This window comes from Helianthus annuus, chromosome 3, assembly GCF_002127325.2.
Source record: "Helianthus annuus cultivar XRQ/B chromosome 3, HanXRQr2.0-SUNRISE, whole genome shotgun sequence".
NCBI lineage: Eukaryota > Viridiplantae > Streptophyta > Magnoliopsida > Asterales > Asteraceae > Helianthus > Helianthus annuus.
In genome coordinates, this window is record NC_035435.2 from 83,980,867 (window position 1) to 84,004,230 (window position 23,364).

General features: G+C 36.2%; 1 long non-coding RNA gene and 1 other non-coding gene across 2 annotated transcripts; one reads left to right on the forward strand and one right to left on the reverse strand.

The window, feature by feature from the left end:
- The first annotated feature begins 11,009 nt into the window (after positions 1-11,009).
- On the forward strand, positions 11,010-11,116 carry LOC118490932. Its single transcript, XR_004890157.1, has one exon. It is a non-coding gene; the product is annotated as a small nucleolar RNA R71 (small nucleolar RNA).
- An 11,144-nt stretch (positions 11,117-22,260) lies between these two features.
- LOC110927700 lies at positions 22,261-22,629 on the reverse strand. The gene is made up of 2 exons (XR_002585833.2): positions 22,536-22,629; positions 22,261-22,314 (listed from the first exon to the last, which is right to left on the reverse strand). It is a non-coding gene; the product is annotated as an uncharacterized LOC110927700 (long non-coding RNA).
- Positions 22,630-23,364: the final 735 nt, after the last annotated feature.

A 23,364-nucleotide genomic window follows, 5' to 3' on the forward strand; every position in this document is an offset into this window, starting at 1 on the left:
ATTGTAGCGGTGGGCAAAACTATAATTTTCTTTTTACAAGGCAAAATCGTAAATTTAAGTTGGGGGCAAAGCATAATTTAATTTCTAACTGGGGGCAAGATTGTAGGATCGTTTTCGCGACCGAAACGAGTCATTCAGAGGTGTTCTTCTCAATACGAGAGGCGGAAACTAACGTATCGAGTTCGAAATAGCTAGATATTCACTTTAATTGTCTTTTTGATTGATTTGACAACGTTTTACAGCGAGTAGACACTTCAGCAGCACTTCGGCTCTGGAATCGGAAAGTTACAAATGACAAGACACATCAAGTATTTATAGGGATGGTGATTTCGTAAGAACAGGCTCAAACGAAATCAATTTCAAACGAAATGTGATTTCGTGCGAAACTACCATTTGATTTCGTACGAAATAGCAAATTGCTATTACGTGCGAAATGACTACTTTCCCACATTTCTCGTTTTGCGTGCCCTGATATATCTAAATAAATACAAGACTCGATATAAGACGAAGTTGACAGACGTATGCACCAACAGACTCCCCCTCGGATGTTGACGAGTCTTTAGTGTCGAGTCTTCAACGTCTTCAGTCTTTATCAGTCTGATTTCTCTCTCTGAAGTATCTGATAGTGTAAAACATCCTCAGTATTCTCTCTTCTCTTTTCATCAGCACCAACAGATAACCTCCCTTTGAATGTTGATCTATCATCTTCATAGTCTTTGAATCACAACCTGACTTTCAAATTTCCTAATTCTCTTGATTCCTTAAGTTCATCAGCATCAACAGTTAGCATGAACTTCAGTTCCAGAATCAGAACTTGATTCCCACAGAATCAGAATCGTGATCTGGCTCTCTCTTCAGGTATCAAAACCTGGCTAACCTGCACAATCTCTGCCTCACAATAAATTTCACAAATTTATATACCACTAGCAGGTATTAATCAATCAATAATTCATTTTACAATGTTAATATCTGATGAACCACTTGTAGGCAAAACATTTATTTTTATTCATTATAAACAGACTCCCCCTCACGAAATGTTCATCATGCTTAGCACTCGGAATTTTGAAAATCAGCTCTTCAATCATCAGTTGTCGAAATCTTTTTGGATTTTTCAAAATTTATGCTAAAACACACTAAAAATCTTTTTGCATTTTTGAATCTTATAAAATGCAGTAAAGAAATATTTACAAACAATATTTTTGTGAGTTTGTGTAAGAAGATCATATCAGTTTATGAGACAAATCACTAACACCGTTAAGCTTTAGACATTTTAAGTTCTAAACGATTCACGTAGATTGTCAGTATACTGATCCACTTAAATTTTTACACAAAGTTCAACTGTTTCGAGATACGAATTTAGTGTTTTAAGCACTTAAACTTATTCGCGTGTCCCACCTCATTATATACTCCCGTATCCAGATTTCTATATTCAGTCTTACAGGTGAATGTACACTAATGATATCTGTAAACGGGTAATGCGAGACCGTGAGAGCTCAGGTTAGAACTTTCGTTCAAACAAAGAGATGACGGCTCGACTTTAGGTGTGTCCCGTTTGGGGATCTTTTCTTCAACAACACATGATTAGCATTTTGCAATGTTTCATCATTTTTATGTTGGGGGCTTGCTTTAAGATTAAAGCTTATGCAAAGTATTATACGAGGACTAGGCTATTGCTCCCGCAAAATCAGAAGTCCTGGTATAATACCCCAGATATCACCACGCACAAAGACCTAGTATGTCAGAAATAGAAAATCTTTCAAATAAGATTTCGGGGGTTACCCATATATCTGAGAGTTGTTCCCCGCGATATAAGTAAGCATTTGATTTTTATGTTTATATCTCGAAAACAATTTACTAGATGAGTAAAAATCTACTAACACATCTGCAGTGAGATCGTTTATTACTTTTTGACTTTCCAAATCTTTAGCATGTTGTGATAGTCTACTGATGTACTATCATTTCCTCTTTTTACACAAAACTCATTTTGAAATTTTCAATGTTTTTGGCTTTTTCTGGTTTTATCATGTTTTTGGATTTTTCAAATTTTCGAAATTTCTAAATTTTTACTCCCCCTAAAATCAAAATATATTTCAATTTTGATATTCAAGGAAAATTTGAAAACAAACTGTACAAAAATTGACAGCATGATGTGAATTACTTCAATTCGCCATCCACTTGGCATAAACAATCAGAACTCCCCTATCAACAAACTATTTTCCCATAATGATTTCAAAACACTTAAGTTTGTTTTAATCAAAATGGTTTTTCCGAAAAATAAGTTTTGTTGATTTTACCACTTGTAACATTAGGGATTAATTCATCACATTTTTTCCAATCATCTTGAATGAAAATTAAATCAAGTTCAACTTAATGACCTTGATTAACCACTTGTAAATGAAAATCTCGTTTTTCAACCACTTGTAGGTTCAACTCTACCAGTTTTAAAGAAAAATGTGAGAATTTAAAGAACAACTACCACTTGTAAATTGAACTACCACTTGCAGGAAGATGCCGATTCCTACTCTACACTTACCAACCTGGGAGTTCCGGCAAGTCCACAACCTGTAGAATTTAACAATACAAATTTTTAAGAATGATGCCGATTCATGCTCCACGATTACCAACTTGGGAGCTCCGGCAAGTCAGGATTTTTAAGTATGAAATACTGCCATCCAAGCCTGACCAAACTTGGATGTGACCTTTTCATTCTCAACCGGGGTTTCAACATTTCTTTTTTCTTCGTAAAAATCTTTTACCCCTTTGGTCTTCCCATTGACCATTTTCCCAAAAATATGCTTTACTTTCCCGTTAAATGCTTTCTCGACATCAAATTCTTTCTTCTCAGAATAGAATTGATTCGAGATTTCAACTTTACCAACCTTTTGTTTGAAATTTTCAGTCCTCAATGGTGGAAAGTTCACTTCATCCATTGGAGGAACTGAGTTCTCTTCTTTTGCAACAACTTGTGGCTCCTCTGATTTTGTGGAATCAGATTCATCGCCAGATTTTACATCTGATTTCTTAACAACCCATGTTTGGTTGTTAGAATTCACATTTCTTCTGTAAAACCTTTTTGAACACTCACCAACTTCAAATTTTGAATTTTTAAACACTTTAAATTGTTTAGTTGGTGGTTCAGTTTTATCAATAATCTTTTCTTTGAGTTTGTAAGAGACTCCCTGTTTTGTTTTTGTTGCCTTTGGACAATTCCAGGCAATGTGACCAACTTCATTGCATCTGTAACAGGTTCTTGTCTCTTTCTTCTGATTAACTCCATTCTTCATTCCTTTTTGCCTTTTCGCAAGAAATTCTTGATTTGACTGCTTCCAGAATGAGCTCTTTGCTTCTTCCTCAGAACTTGATCCTGAAACAAAATTAGTTTTTGGTTTATAAATTTCCTCATTTTTATGATTTTTCGGTGGAATAAAACCCAAACCCTTCTTTTTGAAATTACCATTATGGTTTGGTTTCTTTTGATAACCATAACCAAAACTGTAATTCTTTTTCTTGTTTAATATTTTGTTTATTTTTGTTGATCTCTTGAAGTGTATTTTTTAGGTTTTTCATTAAGATTTACATCTTTTATTTCAGAAATATTAATTTATGTTAGTTTGAAAACCTTTTTGATCTTATCAATTTGAACACTTTTTATTGGAAATTCCTCATCAGGATATAATTTGTCTGAATCAATAAAGTATATGCCACTTTGATTGGTTCGTCATTCAAATTAGATTTTGATAACATGAATTCTTTATTGTAAACCCATTTAACCGACGACTTTGGACTGTCAACTGATGAACTCGAACTCTTTGATTCGGACTTTGACTCTGACTCTTCATCTTTATCCAACACCTGATCGACCACCTTTTTTATTAACTCAGACTCATGATTAGTGTCAGATGATGTGAACGTGACGTCAATGTTTTCTGGTAACTCTTCAGTTATTTCGGATTTTAACTTTATATTGACAGCCTTTTTGACTTGCTCCTCATTCGGTTTTCTGGGAGAATACCCTTCCCAGATCGGAGGCGGACACTTGTTATAACTGACACTCTGTTTCTTACCAGTATCCTTCTCTTTCGGCTTCTCATCTTGAAATGCTTCTAAACCCGCAACAGTTAGATAAATTCAATCAATCAGATAATCAGAACTAGAATAACTTTGTAACAACCGTCTGATTCTTTCATTCTCTATCTTTTCCGTTTCCAACTCTTGCTTCCACTTTGAACATTCTTCAATGTAGAAATTTATCGCTTTCTGCTTTGACATCATCACAACATTCATCATTGTTAACGCATCTTCTCTTTCAGAGTTTGTCTTTTGAAGACCAATTACTGTTCTGTTCAACACGTCATATGATTCTTTCACGTAATTGAGATCAAACAGTAACTTTTCTTTCATCTTTTCAAGCTCATTCAACTTCTCATCTTTATCTTCACACTGCTTGCAAGATTCCAAACAATTTAGACATGGTTTGGTGACTTCAATAATCTTCTCAACTTCGATAACTTTTTCAACTTCAGCCACTTTCTCTGTTCCATTTTCTCAGCTACTTTAACTTCTTCACTCTGTTCAGACTTCTCTTCTTGAGCAACACTTTCACATTTCATCTTTTTCAATTCTTTTGCTGCTCGTCTCTCCTTCAGCTTCTCCAGTCTATCTGCAAAATAAAATTGAAAACTTTCAGGAGATAACATAGATTTTCCAATGTTTATTTGTGTCTCTTCTTCATCATCACTGTCATCAGATGATAATTGATCAAACACTTGAGTACTTTCTGAACTATCATCTGAAGAAACAGACTCTCCATCTCGAATTTTCTCATTGTTGTCAAACACACTCATCCATTCTTTTATCAAATCTGGTTCTTGAACTATTTGTGCAATGAATGCTCCAAGCTTTGTATCAGGTGGAACATATTTGTCCTAGCTAAAGCCTTATGCAACCTTTTCATCTTCTTGATCAATTATACCAAAATAAGCTTTCTTATTTGCTTCTTCGATCATTTTAGCATGTGCAGCTTGTGGTTCCTTTTGTTGATACGGTTGATGAGCAACTTGTTGATATATGGCTTTCCGATAATAATCATTACCACCAAACGGATTCTTTGCTCCACTTGCTTCTCGATTAGTACATTCCCTCTTGAAATGTCCTTTCTCCCTGCATCGAAAACAAGTAACTTTAGATTTATCAAAAACCAAAGTAGAAACATTTGCGTCCAGAAAATCATCCCTTACTGTAATCATTTTGAACTTTTCAACTCTTCTCAAAACGCTCGCTAAACACCATTTAATGTCCATAAGCTCCATCTCTTCAGCATCTATCTGATCATAATCCTCTTTTGTCAGCATCAGATTTCCGATCCTAGCAGCAACCAATCCTTCATATGATTCCAACACAGTAGCAAGTAATGACATGTGACTTTTGGCAATCTTTTCAGAGAAATTTTGACCATTCTGAAGATGCAACGCAATGTTGCAATGTAAAACATGACCGTTACTGCTATTTGAGCTTTGAAACTGATGACTTGAGATTGAACTCTTCGGATTAACAGTTGGATATGAAGAACATCTACTGCTGCTGTTTGAACTTTGATTTGCTGATCCTGATGAATTTTCAGCACTAAAAGCAGTTTGAACCTTTGGACTTGCTTCAACCTCTTGAACACTTCCTTTGTAATACATTTTAATGTCTTGTTAACCACTCGGACTGTTCATTCTTGCAATCTTCTGCTGTTCCAGATCTTGACCCTCAGTCTTTCCAATGAACTGTGAAATAGTCAACTTTTCATATTCTCATGTGTTATTCAAGATCATCAAATATGTACCCCACTCTTTTTGAGGTAAAGCATCAGCTAACTTATCGACCCATTCTTCTTGATCTTTGTTAATATCCAACAATGACATTGATCGCTGATGCGTGTGTAGTGTAATATATTTTAGATGTATATTTTAAGCCCTTTTTACACTTTTAGCCAAGTTTTAAATTTATAAAACACGATATTCACTAACACTAAACACATATATGGGCAAGTGCACCCATCGTGGACGTAGTATAGTGTTGGTAAGATACCGAGGTCGTCCAAGGACACAAGAGCTTTTAGTACCGGTTTATCCTCAACGTCTAATCAAATCAAAATGTTAGAAAAGATTTTTAAACTTAGAAAATAAAAACTAACTAAATGCTGAAAAATAAAATAAAAATAAAAACAGATAGACAAGATGAATCACTTGGATCCGACTCGTGTATTAGTATAACCTTTGATTATTTTCGCACTTTTGCACTTGTTTAAGAGATTATCTTAGTTATTGTAGTAGGCCCCTCTTTTGAAGGCGACGTAACCCTCAACCCGGTAGTTTGAGTCAACAAGGATACAATCCTAAAGGGTCGGATTATTGAAAGATAATGAATTAAGTTATTAATGCAAATTATGGTAGGCCCCTCTTTTGGAGGTGACGTTACCCTCGACTAAGTAGTCTGAGTCAGCAGGGATACAGTCAACTATATAGCCGGGTTATAGTATTAATAGTAGTTAACTTATGAGGGGGTCAAAGAGTTTGGATCCCCGCCATCCAATACCTATGGGTATTGAAGGAGATCCTACTAAATTTGACCCAAGTCCCTTGCAGGACCTCTAAACGCTGAACAAGGGCAAGACCCTTACCAAACCGTTCCCTTAGCCCCCGACCAGGTAGCCAACATATCTCCATATAGACCGTGGAGATATGAATGGTGAAAATCTTTTATTTTATATAGACAGTAAAATAATGCCAAGACACCACGGACAAACGATAAGGAAAGATCACCTTCAACATAAGCAACTAGTTATTAAAGTCATTAATACAAAACCAAATAAAAAGTGCAAAAGATTTAAAATAAAAAGTATTATACTAAACACTTGTCTTCACCAAGTGATGTAAGAGACTTAGGCAAACATGGCCTTGATTGTCAAGAACTCTTACGATCAATCTTGGATCCCGAGACGAGTCACGCACTCTATGATGGACAATGGATGATGGTGGTGGATGATGGTGTTATGGTGGTGGTGGGTGGTGGATGAGGTGTGAGAGAGGTGGTGTGCCAAGGGATGAGTTGCAATGAAACCAAGCACTCCTATTTATAGGCTGAACAGAAGGCTGGGCACGGCCCCGTGCCTGTCTGACACTCCCTCTCTTCATTAATTGTAATTCGCAATTACAATTAATGCGCCTGCAGTACTTTCGCCACGCCCCCGTGTTCACTGGGCACGGCCCCGTGGTGGGCAACAGAAGCTTCTACTGGTTTGTCTTTTCTGCTGCTTCTTGGGCACAGCCCTGTGCTGGCTGAGCACAGGGCGTGTTCAGTCTTCAGCCTTCTCTATTTTGCTTGGGAGGATGCTGTCGAGGGGTCGGGCAATCCAGTTATGTCCCTTTTCTTGTATTTATGTTAGATTTAGCTGTCTTTTTGCTTCTTTTGTTAATTTGAGCTCATTTAATCCTGAAAATACAAAAGGAAGACAAAACACTCTTTTCCAACATTAGTACTTAAAAAGGGTTAGTTTTATGCCTCATTTGATGTAATTTATATGTTGCATTTTACACACATCAAATACCCCCACACTTGAATCTTTGCTTGTCCTCAAGCAAAACTTTTTAATATGTGGCTTACACTCCCAAATGGAATGGGTAGAAAAGAAGGTTTTGGCTTGTCATAGAGTGTCGGGAATCCAAGGTCTTTATTGGGTTTTATTTTTTTATTTATTTACAATCCTATTCGTTATGATTTATTTAGAACGTTTCATAAGATAAATTACTTATTTGGGCATAGCATGCCTTTTTAAAATTCCATTTATATACAAGTTCACATACCTCGCGGGAGAAATCATTCACACTCGGCCGAAGGTGTATTTTTTTTTAGTGAATCACTCGAGAGCGGCATGGAACTTATTCCTACCATAGGCTTGCCAAGCAATCAATCCTCCTCCTTTTTAACTTTTTACCTTTGCAAATATCAAGAGGACTTTTTGGGTGAAGGCTTGGGCTAAAGGTGGGTAGTTGGGTTAGTGGTTAGTAAAAGGGCGAAAATCGTAAAAAGCGTCGGTTTTCGTAAAACATTTTGTTTTAGTGACTTTTTTATTCTTAATGAAGTGTTTCTTCAAACAAGCTTTTGTTTTAAGAGCTTTGTTTGTTTATTTCTAACTTCATTCATCATTTTTTTTGAAGTCACACGAAAACCGAGCTTGTTACTAAAATAAAGGGGTAAAATAAAAAAGGGTTTTTGGTGGGTAAAAGGGTTTTTAGGGTGAGAAATGAAAGGTTTAGGCTCAAAGTGGTTAACTAGGGGGAGTTTTTGGGTAGGTGAAACGAAAAAAAATAAAATGATGGTTTTGAAAGAAAAAAAAAGGGTTAGTCCTAATGCCTCCATCATTTACTTACTTGAGTTTAAGTTGGTAAGGACCGGGAATGAATCGTCGTGGCAAGTTCTAGAGTCGTAAGAACCAAGCGGCTATTCACACAAGAAACGAAAAAATGAGCATTTAGCTTAAAGATGTATATTTGTATGCTCAATAAAGGCTCAAAACTCACTTTTTGTGGGAATGGGTTTTTCTATGTGATCAAGTCTATATAATCGAATTTTAACTAAGCTTGTCACGCCGTTTCATAATTTTCTTATGTTAGTTCTTTTTATCACGATGCTATCGGTTGTAAATGTGTAAGAATATAACCTTGTTAGTCTTAGAATTCCCAACTTAAACTTTAGACAAGTAAAAAAAAATGAAAATTTTTGAAAAAATTTGGGGTGATTAGCGGTTCCAATAGAGTTTTGTGTAAGGCTTGTTATTAGGACTTGCAAAATTTCAAGGTTTTAGCATCCCCCCCACACTTAAATTACACATTGTCCTCAATGTGTCCCAAAAATAAATTTTTAGGTTGATTAGATGTGTAACATGGTGTTAAAAGCAAAAATTTATGTTACTGGCAGTCTGGACACGGCCCCGTGGGGACCGGGCACGGCCCCGTGTTCAGGTGCCAGTAACGATAATTAAAGAAAAGAAACAGAAGCCTGGACACGGGGGCGTGTCTGGTGAACACGGCCCGTGTCCAGTTACCTGAACTGGGCGTTTGTCTGCAGGGGGTTCAGCACGGGGCCGTGTTGGTTGGGCACAGCCCATGCTGAACCTACTGTAACGGAGAAATTGTTGACGTGTGGCCTTGTTCTTGTGCATGGGGCCATGTTTCTCATTTCCCTTATCATCCTTTACCACCATGAGTGTGTTTTATTCCTGCAAATTAAAATTAAAAGATTAAACTAAACTAAGGATAGTTCCGCGGAATGCCTCCGTGGTGCACCACGTTTATAAGGGTCCTTGGCTAGACCCAAGGTGAGGTTATATATATTCTGAGTGGGATGTTTTGCATCCCATGTTGCACCGTCGGAGAGCAGCATCCAAACTCGAATCAATAACCTTAATGTAGTTGACCGGGTCATCGTCCTCTATTCTTTTCCCAACCCCGAACTTTACTTCATCATCTCCGTACCTTAAGGTGAGCGTTCCGTCATTCATGTCTACCACTGCTTGTGCGGTGGCTAGAAATGGTCTCCCTAGTATGAGGGGGACTTCGGTGTCTTCTTCCATATCGAGTATAACAAAGTCGGCCGGGTAGAAAAATTTGTTTACCTTCACTAGGACATTTTTCGATGACAACTTGTGGGAATTTGACGGATCGATCAGCAAGTTGTATGCTCATTTTTGTAGGACTCGTTGTTCCTAGGCCGAGTCTTTTGAACATTGATGAGGGCATGAGGTTAATGCTAGCCCCAAGGTCGGCTAGTGCATTACGAATGGGGGAGTCCCCGATCGAGCAAGGAATCGTGAAGCTTCCGGGATCAATTTTCTTTTGGGAGAGTTTGTTGAGTACGAGGGCCGAGCATTCTTCGCCTAAGTTAACTAATTGCAAAGTTTCAATTTTCCTTTTATGAGCGAGGAAGTCCCTCATGAACTCATGAACTTAGAGTATTTGGGCATTTGGGTTAGGACATCAATAAAAGGAATATTGACATGCAATTGTTTTAATAGACTTTCGAATTTTGCGAACTGCTCATTGGTCTTTTGACGGATTAACCTACCGGGGTACGGAACTCGAGGAGCCTTAATAGGCTCTGGTGATGGAGTGGAACCCTTCTCTTGTAGAGGCGGTGGTATAGTTTCCTCCGCAGGCGGTTGCACTTCCATAGGCCCCACGGTGCGGTTTCGTAATGTGATGAGATGGACTTGAGCTTTTGGGTTTGTTTCGGTATTGCTTGGTAATGCGCCTTGTAGTCTCTCGGAAAAATTTTGGGCTAGTTGACTTAATTGTTTTTCTATGTTTTGAATACTAGCTTGTTGATTTCTAAAATTTGATTATAATTGTAGAAACCTTTCCGAGTTTTTCTTTTCAGTGTCGGAGATGAGGCGAGATATAGTATCTTCAAGCCTCTCTCGTCCACCTTGTTGTTGAGAGAAATTTTGTGACTCATTTCTTGGTTGTTGAAAGTTTGTTCGTTGGTTTTGTTGGTTACTACTATTGCCGGGTTCTCTCCAACCAAGGTTAGGATGGTTTCGTCATCCTTGGTTGTAGGTGCCCGTTGGAGGACCCGACGGCCTAGGTCTATTATCAATGTAGTTTACCGACTCTTGGTGATCGTTTGTTTCTTTCATACAACTCCAATTCTCATGTGGCCCACCACACCCTTCACAAGCCATAACCGAAACTGTTTTTGTCATTTCCAATTTTTTTATTTTCGAAGAAAGGGCCTCGATTTGGGCTTGTAAAGAAGTGCTTTCATCAACCTTATGGGCGCCCGGGGCAATAGATTTATTGCCTCGGGGAGTGTGCCACTGAAAATTGGTTTGAGCAATTTCCTCAATTTGGTTATATATTTCATGCAGGCGGCGATTACCTAAAAGTCCCCCGGAGCTAGAGTCGAGTGTCTGCCTTGTGTGTGGTAACAACCCATTATAGAAAGTGGATACTTGTTGCCATATCGCAAGGCTGTGATGTGGACACTTTCGCAATAGCTCCTTGAACCTTTCCCAAGTTTCATATAAGGATTCCCCGTCCTCTTGTGAATATGTATTAATTTCAGTCATTAATTTAGCCGTTTTAGCGGGAGGGAAATACTTATATAGAAATTTTTGGGCTAGTTCATCCCAGGTGTTTACCGAACCAGCTGGGAGGGCGTTAAGCCAAGCTTTTGCTCGGTCTTTTAGTGAGAAAGGAAAATTTTGAAGGCGGATGGCGTCATTTGATGCTCCATTGATCCGAAAAGTATCACATATTTCTAAGAAATTAGTAATATGTAGATGGGGATCCTCGTCCGCAAGCCCATGAAAGGTTGCGGAGTTTTGAAGCATCTGTATCAAATGCGGCCGAAGTTCGAAGTTATTGGCTTCTACATTCGGTGCATTGATAGCGGCACCGAGATTACCTACGGTGGGTCGTAGATAATCCATGAGGGTACGTTGGTCCGCCATTGGAAGTGGATTCCCCGAAACTTTCTCTTGGTTTTTGGCTTTTAGTCTTTTTCTGAGAAAGCGTTCGGGTTCTTCTAGAGGTTCTTTTATGTCCTTATTAGAACTGGAGCTCATACACTACGTAGGGGTGTTGTCTGGTTCCAAGTCCTGCAATAAAAACAAAAAAGAATGCTGGTCAGAAGGTTCACCACGGCCCCGTGCTCAGTGAACACGGCCCGTGGTCGGAGTTACAGTGATTGTTTTCCAGATCCCAGTTATTGGAGAGTTGGACACGGCCCCGTGTTGCACCGACACGGCCCCGTGGTCAGCCTTCTGTAACTTGGAAAACTAAAAACTGTCAGTAACAATGCTGGGCACGGCCCGTGTCCGACCAGGCACGGCCCGTGCTGAGCTCTGCAGAAGCTGAAAAACTAAGAAAATCCTAAAAAAATTAAAAAGAAAAATAAAAATATGATTAGGCCGTTGATTCCTAACTTTCTTAAAATCCTTGTGTCCCCGGCAGCGGCGCCAAAAACTTGATACGTGTGTAGTATAATATATTTTAGATGTATATTTTAAGCCCTTTTTACACTTTTAGCCAAGTTTTAAATTTATAAAACACGATATTCACTAACACTAAACACACATATGAGCAAGTGCACCCATCGTGGACGTAGTATAGTGTTGCTAAGATACCGAGGTCGTCCAAGGACACAAGAGCTTTTAGTACCGGTTTATCCTCAACGTCTAATCAAATCAAAATGTTAGAAAAGATTTTTAAACTAAGAAAATAAAAACTTACTAAATGATGAAAAATAAAATAAAAATAAAAACAGATAGACAAGATGAATCACTTGGATCTGACTCGTGTATTAGTATAACCTTTGATTATTTTCGCACTTTTGCACTTGTTTAAGAGATTATCTTAGTTATTGTAGTAGGCCCCTCTTTTGAAGGCGACGTTACCCTCAACCCAGTAGTTTGAGTCAGCAAGGATACAATCCTAAAGGGTCGGATTATTGAAAGATAATGAATTAAGTTATTAATGCAAATTATGGTAGGCCCCTCTTTTGGAAGTGACGTTACCCTCGACTAAGTAGTCTGAGTCAGCAGGGATACAGTCCTAAATAGCCGGGTTATAGTATTAATAGTAGTTAACTTATGAGGGGGTCAAAGAGTTTGGATCCCCGCCATCCAATACCTATGGGTATTGAAGGAGATCCTACTAAATTTGACCCAAGTCCCTTGCAGGACCTCTAAACGCTGAACAAGGGCAAGACCCTTACCAAACCGTTCCCTTAACCCCCGACCAGGTAGCCAACATATCTCCATATAGACCGTGAAGATATGAATGGTGAAAATCTTTTATTTTATATAGACAGTAAAATAATGCCAAGACACCACGGACAAACGATAAGGAAAGATCACCTTCAACATAAGCAACTAGTTATTAAAGTCATTAATACAAAACCAAATAAAAAGTGCAAAAGATTTAAAATAAAAAGTATTATACTAAACACTTGTCTTCACCAAGTGATGTAAGAGACTTAGGCAAACATGGCCTTGATTGTCAAGAACTCTTACGATCAATCTTGGATCCCGAGACGAGTCACGCACTCTATGATGGACAATGGATGATGGTGGTGGATGATGGTGTTATGGTGGTGGTGGTGGGTGGTGGATGAAGTGTGAGAGAGGTGGTGTGCCAAGGGATGAGTTGCAATGAAACCAAGCACTCCTATTTATAGGCTGAACAGAAGGCTGGGCACGGCCCCGTGCCTGTCTGACACTCTCTCTGTGTTCACTGGGCACGCCCCTGTGTTCACTGGGCACGGCCCCGTGGTGGGCAATAGAAGCTTCTACTGGTTTGTCTTTTCTGCTGCTTCTTGGGCACGGCCCCGTGCTGGCTGAGCACGGGGCGTGTTCAGTCTTCAGCCTTCTCTATTTTGCTTGGGAGGATGCTGTCGAGGGGTCGGGTAATCCAATTATGTCCCTTTTCTTGTATTTATGTTAGATTTAGCTGTCTTTTTGCTTCTTTTGTTAATTTGAGCTTATTTAATCCTGAAAATACAAAAGGAAGACAAAAACACTCTTTTTCCAACATTAGTACTTAAATAGGGTTAGTTTTATGCCTCATTTCCATCAATCGCACTAAAGGCAATATCTTTCAATCAGTTTCTTTGACGATTCACCCGGTAAACTTGTAAACAAATCAAACTCTTTCTTTAGCAATGCTTTCTTGCTCCTGATCATCTTCTCACTACCCTCAAACTTAATTTTAAGCGCATCCCAGATCGATCGTGAAGTACCATCATGTTGAAGTAAAATAAAGATATCTTCTTTTTTAGCATGCTGAAGTAAACTAATCATCATCTTTTCTGCTTTGTACAGATCTCTTTCTTTGTCTGTCATCTCAAAAATCCTTTTGATAACTTGCAAATCTGTACGAGGTTTAACATACTTTTTCTCAATACATTCTCACGACCTCAAATGATTAGCTTGAACCCAATTCTCAAATCGGTCTTTCCACCCATAATACTCCTTAATACACATTAGCTTTGGGGGTTTTTGCAAAGTTCCAGTCTCATTTTCCATGTTCATGCTTTGAGCAATGGCAGCCGGAGTAGTCGGGGCAGCAGCAAATGCGTTATAGAATTCCTCTTCCATCATTCGACAAAATTTTCACAAAATCAGATACTTTCAAACGAAATCAACTTTCACACGATATGACTTCTTCAAGCGAATTACCAACTTGTACGAAATAACCCTTCAAGCGAAATAAGAAATTTCACACGAACTAGTGTTTTCGTGCGGAATGACCAAGTGAAACAATGATTTCGTGCGAAATCAACTCAGTTTCAAACGAAATAAAGCCTTTTTGATACGAAATAGCTCCCACGAAATACTGATTTCATACGAAATCAACCAAATTTTCACACGAAATGCTGATTTCGTGCGAAATGAACTGCAATTTCAAACGAAATCAATCACAAAAGTGATTTCGTACGAAATCAAAGCTCTATTACGTGCGAAATACTGCTGATGTCATCATCTCGACCATATTTTTGTCAATTTGATCAGGTTTTAGTTCGAATTTTGATCGAATTCTTTCAAGGCTTTGTTAAAACACAGTTTCGCTTATAATGTGAGAAGATTAGCTCATTTTAACCGTGAAAACTAGTTTAATTATGAAAAGAAGGTGTAGAAGTTAGAAAATATGATGAAATCAAGCTGAATTCGGTAGAACTCCTCATCCTGAGCTCTGATACCACTTGTAGGATCGTTTTCACGACCGAAACGAGTCGTTCAGAGGTGCTCTTCTTAATACGAGAGGCGGAAACTAACGCATCGAGTTCGAAACAACTAGATATTCACTTTAATTGTCTTTTTGATTTATTTGACAACGTTTTACAGCGAGTAGACACTTCAGCAGCACTTCGGCTCTGGAATCGAAAAGTTACAAATGACAAGACACATCAAGTATTTATAGGGATGGTGATTTCGTACGAACAGGTTCAAACGAAATCAGTTTCACACGAAATGTGATTTCGTGCGAAACTACCATTTGATTTCGTACGAAATAGCAAATTGCTATTTCGTGCGAAATGACTCCTTTCCCACATTTCTCGTTTTGCGTGCCCTGGTCTATCTAAACAAATATAAGACTCGATATAAGACGAATTCGACAGACGTATGCACCAACAAAGATCGTAATTTTAAACAGGGGATAAAATCGTAATTTGGCAGGACCTATAAATAACTATTTTATGCAGGGCAAAATCATAATATTTTTACTAAGGGCAAAATCGTAATTTTTAGCTGGAGGCAAAACAAAAATTTTATTTTGAACTGGTGGCGAAATTGTAATTTTAAACTGGGAACCAAATTGTAATTTGGTAGGATTGTAGCGGTGGGCAAAACTATAATTTTTTTTACCAAGGCAAAATCGTAAATTTAAGCTGGGGGCAAAGCATAAATTAATTTCTAACTGGGGGCAAGATCGTAATTTTAAAGGGTATAAAATCGTAATTTGATAGGACCTATAAATAACAATTTTATGCAAAAAAAAAGAGGAAAAGTTGGCTGCCACTTTTGGCCAACCAATTGAGAGAACTATTCCCGCCGACTTTGGCAACTTATGTTTGTATGTAGTGTAAATATGATATGATATGATATGATATAATAAACTAAATTATATAGAGGAATTCTATTGGCACACCAGCCAATCTATCTGCACACTTTACTTTTTCAATACGGGCCGTATAGGCCTATACGGGTAATATTGTTTTTTCAATTTCCAATAAACACCGATGTGTCAGATTTTGTCTATTTGACTGGACCTATACGGGATAGGCCTATACGGTTCGTATAGACCCCATGAGTTCTAAAAAAACAAAGGGTTAATTGATAAATCAGGGGGTCAATACGGATCGTATATGCTTATACGAGTCGTATTGACCCCCTGATTTATCAATTAACTCCTTGTTTTTTTTTTTGTGAATTCAGGGGGTCTACATGATAAAGTTTTAAAAATGTTTTCCTATTTAAAAAATAAGAGAATTCTTTTATTAAGCTTTGTTAAAATTATGATTAAATATATACAAAAATTTGTAAAAACCACAAAGTTTAATTAACCTCTTTTTTTTTTTTTTTTTTGAGAATTCAGGGGGTCTACATAATAAAGTTTTAAAAATGTTTTTTGTTTAAAAAATAAAAGATTTCTTTTATTAAACTTTATTAAAACTATGATTAAATGTATATAAAAATTTGTAAAAAAAAACAAAGTTTAATTAACCCCTTATTTTTTTGGTAAAAAAACAAAGTTTAATTAACCCCTTATTTTTTTTTTTTTTTTTTTTTTTGAGAATTCAGGAGGTCTACATGATAAAGTTTTAAAAATGTTTTTTGTTTAAAAAATAAAAGAATTCTTTTATTAAACTTTGTTAAAACTATGATTAAATGTATACAAAAATTTGTAAAAAAATAAAAATAAAGTTTAATTAACCCCTTATTATTATTTTTTTTTTTTTGAGAATTCGAGGGGTCTACATGATAATGTTTTTTGTTTAAAAGATAAAAGAATTCTTTTATTAAAATTTATTAAAACTATGATTAAATGTATACAAAAATTTGTAAAAGAAAACAAAGTTTAATTAACCCCTTATTATTATTATTATTTTTGTTTTTTTTGAGAATTTAGGGGGTCTACGTGATAAAGTTTTAAAAATGTTTTTTGTTTAAAAAATAATCCCCTATCTATAGCCAACTTGGCTATAGGTGGGATTATACTAGGTACGGTTGTTGTTGTTGTTGTTTAAAAAATAAAGAATTTTTTATTAAACTTTATTAAAACTATGATTAAATATATACAAAAATTTGTACAAAAAATCAAAAGTGAATTAACCCCTTGTTTTTTTTGTTGTTGAAAATTCAGGGGGTCTAGTTGATAAAATTTTAAAAATGTTTTTTGTTTAAAAAATAAAAGAATTCTTTTATTAAACTTTATTAAAACTATGATTAAATGTATACAAAAATTTTTTTTAAAAAAAAAACAAAGTTTAATTAACCTCTTGTTTGTTTTGAGAATTCAAGGGGTCTACAAGATGTGTTAGATTTTGTCTATTTGATTAGATCTATACGGGCCGTATGAGCATATATAGATGTAGTAAAGGTCCCGTATATGTATCATATAGGTTAATTTGTAATTTTAAAAGTATTTTGTTTGTGTAATGTATTTAAAGTGTTTTTGTTTGTTTAATGGATACAACACATAAGGTAACCGGCAATATACACCTAAATACGACACCGTATAGACATAATATGCCATTAAATCACGGGGTAATACACATCGTATAGGCCTGTACGATGCGTATTAACCCCCTGAATTTTAAAAAAATCAAGGGGGGTAATACGCATCGTATAGACAATGCGTATTAGTATGAAAAACGATACAATTTTGGCCTATACGATCGTATTGGCCAAAATACCAAAACATGTATTTTTTTTTGTTTTTCTCTGTTCGACGCGTATACATGTCGTATTTTGATGAATATTGGCGTCTTGAGTCATTTTATGAAGTATACCTTCAATACGCGTCGTTTTGGTAACGTTCAGTTCCGTGTGGTACTTCATTTTCATAAAGCTTGTATTCACTTTCTATCTTTAGTAACTTTGTAATCATACTTCATTCCAATCTTGTAAATCCGAGACGTCGATCATAATGGAAAACCATATTTATATCATTCGTATCTTAATTAATGCTTGCGTTATGTGAAATCAATCATCAAATACGTATTTACATTTATACTTATGTTATATGCAATAAATCAAGACTTTAATATTCTTTGGAATGTTATTCATACTTTTTTACTCATTATGCATACTTACATACCTTAAAATCCTATAAAAATATTTTTTATTATTATTATTTATAAAAATGGGAATTTTAAATATTTTAGAAATTTCCCTCCTCCTGTCTCCCAACCACTTCATTTATGACCAAACCCTAATACCACTTATAAATACAAACTTCCACCACCTCCTAATCACTTTCCACACTCTCAATTCACTCTCAAACTCTATCAAGGCTCCAATCTTTGCAACTTTTGGGCAGAAAATTTCTTGGTCAAAAAGTGAGTTTTCAACTCACTTCTTCATCTTTTCTTCTTGTTTTCTTGTTTCTCCTTCCTTGGATAACCTCTAGGAGTGTTACCCCATGTTTACCAAGGTAAACAAAGGTGGAACATCACCATTTTTGAGGTCCAAAGTTGGACAAAAATTCTGCACTGATTAAAATTTTACAAACTTGTTTTTTTTAGTTTTAACTTGAACAATTTTGTACCAACCTTGCTTCTAACCAAACCCATGGTTATGGAGCTTGAGTATGGTTGATTATCATGAGTTTAAAGGTTCAAATACCTTCTAAACTTTTCGTTTTGATAGGGTTGAAACAACCCGCAAGTGTTGAAACCATCCAAGTCTACCAAAGTTCATATGGCTAGACTTGTGTTTTGGTGAAGGTGTGAACTTTGGAAGCCATGGCTAACCTAAATTGTTCCACCACCTCACTTGATGTTTTATCTTGCTATTCCAAGTAGTTTCCTAGTCTTAAAGTAACACAACCCCGCCACAACTCCAACATTTTCCATGATGGGTACTAAACACTCGAGTTGATCTTACTTGACTACTTGATGAACTTGTAGATAGTTGCATTTCATTTTCATTCGTGAGCATCCGAATCATCCTTGTGATGCTTTGTGCATTGGTGAATTCACACAATGAGGTTAATCTTACCTCCATGCTTGACTTATATGATATCGATGACATTCATGATGGACTTATTTTAGGTTTACTATATATATATATATATATATATATATATATATATATATATATATATATATATATATATATATATATATATATATATATAGGGGAAGGATAAATCGAAAACCCACTTGAGTTGAGAAAACTCAGAAAACCTTTGTAAAAAAACCATGTAAACTCAAGATACATTTCTAAAAAAAATAGGAAATGTAATATACATATATTTGAACATTTTAAAAAAAGAAACACAAAAAAACACCAAATAGTTTTTTTTTTTAAAAAATGTTACAAAATTTCAGGTTACATAATATGTATGTCCAAAAAAAATGTAACATATAAATTTTCAACATTTTAAAAAAAAAAAAAATAGTAAGCGTTTTTTTCATTTTTTTTCATAAATAGGTCCGTGTACATTTATATTACATTTCCTATTTGTTTTAGAAAAAAATAAAAATGTTACATAGGGTTTATTTGGGTTTTCTCAACTCACATGGGTTTTCGATTTATCTTTCCCCTATATATATATATATATATATATATATATATATATATATATATATATATAGGGGATCGCTAAAATGAAAACCACCTCTAGTTGTAAAACCATGAGAACCACTTTATGGCCTTTAGATCAACTAGATGGATGGATGTAATTAAAAGTAGTTAATATTAATATTAGAAGATTTTTGTCTTATTATGTCTTTAATATTATAATACAAAAGGGTATTTAAGTAAAATAACTCTATTTTGTCTTTTTATATATATTAATTTTAAATTACCTTTTTTGTCCTATTAATTAATTAATTTTTATTACTTTTATTTTTTAAACATAATTTCTTTATTAAAAACATTTTTAAATTCAGATTTTTTTTAAAAGATTTTTATAATTTTTACAATTTAAGTTTTACGTTAAACTTTTTACGTTTTTTTGACGCGCCGTTTTTAACGCCGTTTTTTAACGCGCCGTTTTTGAAGCGTAACGCGCCGTTTTAACGCTATTTTTTAACGCCGTTTTTTACGCGCCGTTTTTTTAAGGCGTCCTTTTTTCTCAATCGGCGTTTTTTAACACGCCGTTTCTAACGCGCCGTTTTTAACGCGCCATTTTTTAACGCGCCGTTTTTAACGCGCCGTTTTTTAACGCCGGTTTTTTACGCGCTGTTTTTTAACGCCGTTTTTTAACGCGCCGTTCTCAATCGGCGTTTTTAACGCGCCGTTTTTAACGCATCGATTTTTTAACGCCGTTTTTTACGCGCCGATTTTCACGCGCCGTTTTTCACGCGCCGTTTTTACGCGCCGTTTTAACGCGCCGTTTTTTAAAGGCGTCGTTTTTTGAACGCGCCGTTTTTACGCGCCGTTTTAACGCGCCGTTTTTTACGCGCCGTTTTTTTAAGTCGTCGTTTTTCTCAATCGGCCTTTTTTTAACGCGCAGTTTTTTACATGTTTTTTAAGTGCCGTTTTTCCGAAGTTTTTTAACGCGCCGTTTTTTTCAAGCGTCGTTTTTTTAAACGCGCCGTTTTTCCACGTTTTTTAACGCGCCAAATTTTTTACACGCTTTTTACACGCCGTTTTAACGCGCCGTTTTCCGAAGTTTTTTAATGCGCCTTTTTTTGAAGTTTTTTAACGCGCCGTTTTCCGAAGTTTTATAACGCGCCGTTTTTTTACGCGTTTTAGGCGCCGTTTTTTCAAGCGTCGTTTTTTTAAAACGCGCCGTTTCTCCACGTTTTTTAATGCGTCGTTTTTTTACACGCCGTTTTAAACGCGCCGTTTTTTTCACTTTTTTTAACGCGCCCCTTTGTTTACACTTTTTACGTTTTGCGTTAAAAATTTAAACTTTTTACGTTTTACGTAAAGGTTTTTACGTTTTACGTTAAACTTTTTACGTTTTACGTAAAACTTTTTAGGTTTTACGTAAAACTTTTTACGTTTTACGAAAAACTTACGAAAAAGTTTACGTAAAACTTACGAAAAAAATTTACGAAAAACTTACGAAAAAGTTTACGTAAAACTTACGATAAACTTTTTACGTTTTACGTAAAACTTACGAAAAAATTTACGTAACACTTTTTACACTTCACGTTTTTACGTTTAACGATAAAAAGTTTACGGTTTACGTTAACAAATTTACGGTTTAATTTTTTTTTTACAAAAAACGTTTTTACGCAAAACCGAACGCAACAGAAAATCGCCGTTTTTTTACGTTTTAACGCGCCGTTTTTTTTACGTTTTACGTTAAAATTTTTACTTTTTAACGCGCCGTTTTTTTACGTTTTACGTCAAAAAAGTTTACGTTTTACGATAAAAAAGTTTACGGTTTACGATAAAAAAGTTTACGTTTTACGATAAAAAAGTTTACGGTTTACGTAAACTTTTTACGTTTCACGTTAAACTTTTTACGTTTTACGTTCTACGTAAAACGTTTAACGTTCTACGCGCCAATTTTTTACGTTAACGTTATTTTACGCCCCGGTTTTTTGCGTTAACGTTTTTTTAACATTTTACGCGCCAATTTTTTACGTTAACGTTATTTTACGTTTTACGCCCCGATTTTTTACGTTTTACGCCCCGGTTTTTTACGTTTTACGCGTCGGTTTTTTACGTTTTACGCGTCGGTTTTTTACGTTTTACGCGTCGGTTTTTTACGTTTTACGCCCGGCTTTTTCACGCATCGTTTTTTCAACGCGCCGTTTTTCCGTTTTACGTTAAAAATTTTACATTTTACGTTTTACGCTCGATTTTTTCAAGCGGCGTTTTTTTTACGTTAAACTTTTTACGTTTTACGTTAAACTTTTTACGTTTTCCGATTTACGTTAAATCTTTACGTTTTACGTTTTTTCGTTTTACGTTTTTACATTAACGTTTTTTACGTTTTACCTAAAACTTTTTACTTTTTACGTTAAAAAGTTTACGGTTTACGTCAAAAAGTTTACGATTTATTTTTTTTTACAAAAACTTTTTTAGGAAAAAACGAACGCACCCAGAAATCGCAAGCTCGGTGAAGCGTCTCGGATATATTGTTTTCATCATCGACGCCTAAAAAAAACCCAACAAACAAAATATTTTACGTAAAACTTTTTACGTTTTACTTTTTATGTTAAAAAATTTACGTTTTACGTAAAATTTTTATGTTTTACGTTTTACATGAAATTTTTACGTAAAACTTTTTACGTTTTGCGAAAAACTTTTTACGTTTTTACGTTTTACGTTAAAACGAACGCACCCATAAATCGCAAAACAAAAATGCACCTTGAAAATCGCAAACTCGGTAGGTGTCTCAGATAGGTTGTTATCGTCATCGACGCCTCATATTTTTTTTTTGAAACAACAACATCAAAACAAAGTGTATCTAAAAAAACGTGGTTTGGCTCAGATTTTCCGATAATCAAAAAGGCTGCAAAGTGGGGTTGCAGGTTCAAAAACCTACCCTCCGCCGTCCTTGCCGCGCCATCGTCATCAAAATCTAGTTTTTTTTTTTGCATCATCGCCATCCAATCCAAAACATATCAACCCCACAGTCACTGATCAAACAAGAACAAACCAGATTCAAACCACAAGATTCAAAACCAACAAGATTCAAAACCAACAAAAACCCAGTTCATCAAAAAAGCACCAGTTCATCAACAAAAACCCAGATTCAAACCCAACAAAAACCCAGTAACAATAACAACCAAACATGATGTAGATACCCAAAATCAAATCAAAGAAAACCCCATCAACAATAACAAAATGATGTACATACCCAAAATCAAATCGAGCACCCACCACCTCCGACATCGAGCACCCACCACCTGCCATCGAGCACCCACCACCTCCGAAAACGACACTCCACCACCATCATCGAGCACCCACCACCTCCAACATCGGCACTCCACCGCCGTCATCGAGCACCCACCACCTCCGCCATCGACACTCCACCACCGCCGAAGATAACAACACAGGTCATAACATTAAAAACACCGCCGGAGATAACAACACAGGTCCCATCGGTCACCGTCAGAACCACCACCATCCAACCCTAAACTCCAAATCGGAGCTCACTACCCCAAATCGGAGGTGGTTGTTGGTAATCGGTGGAGGTGGGCGTCCGGAGTGTAAGGGAGAGGTGGGTCAGGATTTGGTGCTGATTAATCAGAGATGATGAGAGAGGGTTGATCGGAGAGGTGGTCGCCGGCGTTTGGGGGTCGTCGGAGAAACTAGAGGGCCATTTCTACCGTGAAGATGATCGGACTCCGGTGAGCCTGAACCAGATCCGCCGGAGTTCTGTCTCTCTCTCATCTCGATGGACTGATAATCCCATTAATGGATTGAAGGATCTTCACATTTCTCTTCTTCGAAGGAATGAACCCAGTCGATTGCAGTATGTTCTTCAGTTTTGTTTAATATCTTAGAAAGCCAGTAGATATCATACATACTTTAAGAAAAAACATGAAGAATAAGTGTACCTCAATTGAGTTTAAAGTGACATTATAAAGAGAGGTGAGAGGAAGAAGGTCTGCAACTTAAAAAGAGAGAGAGAGGAGATATGAGAGAAGAAAGCCTGCAATATTAATTAAGAGGAGAGAGGAGAG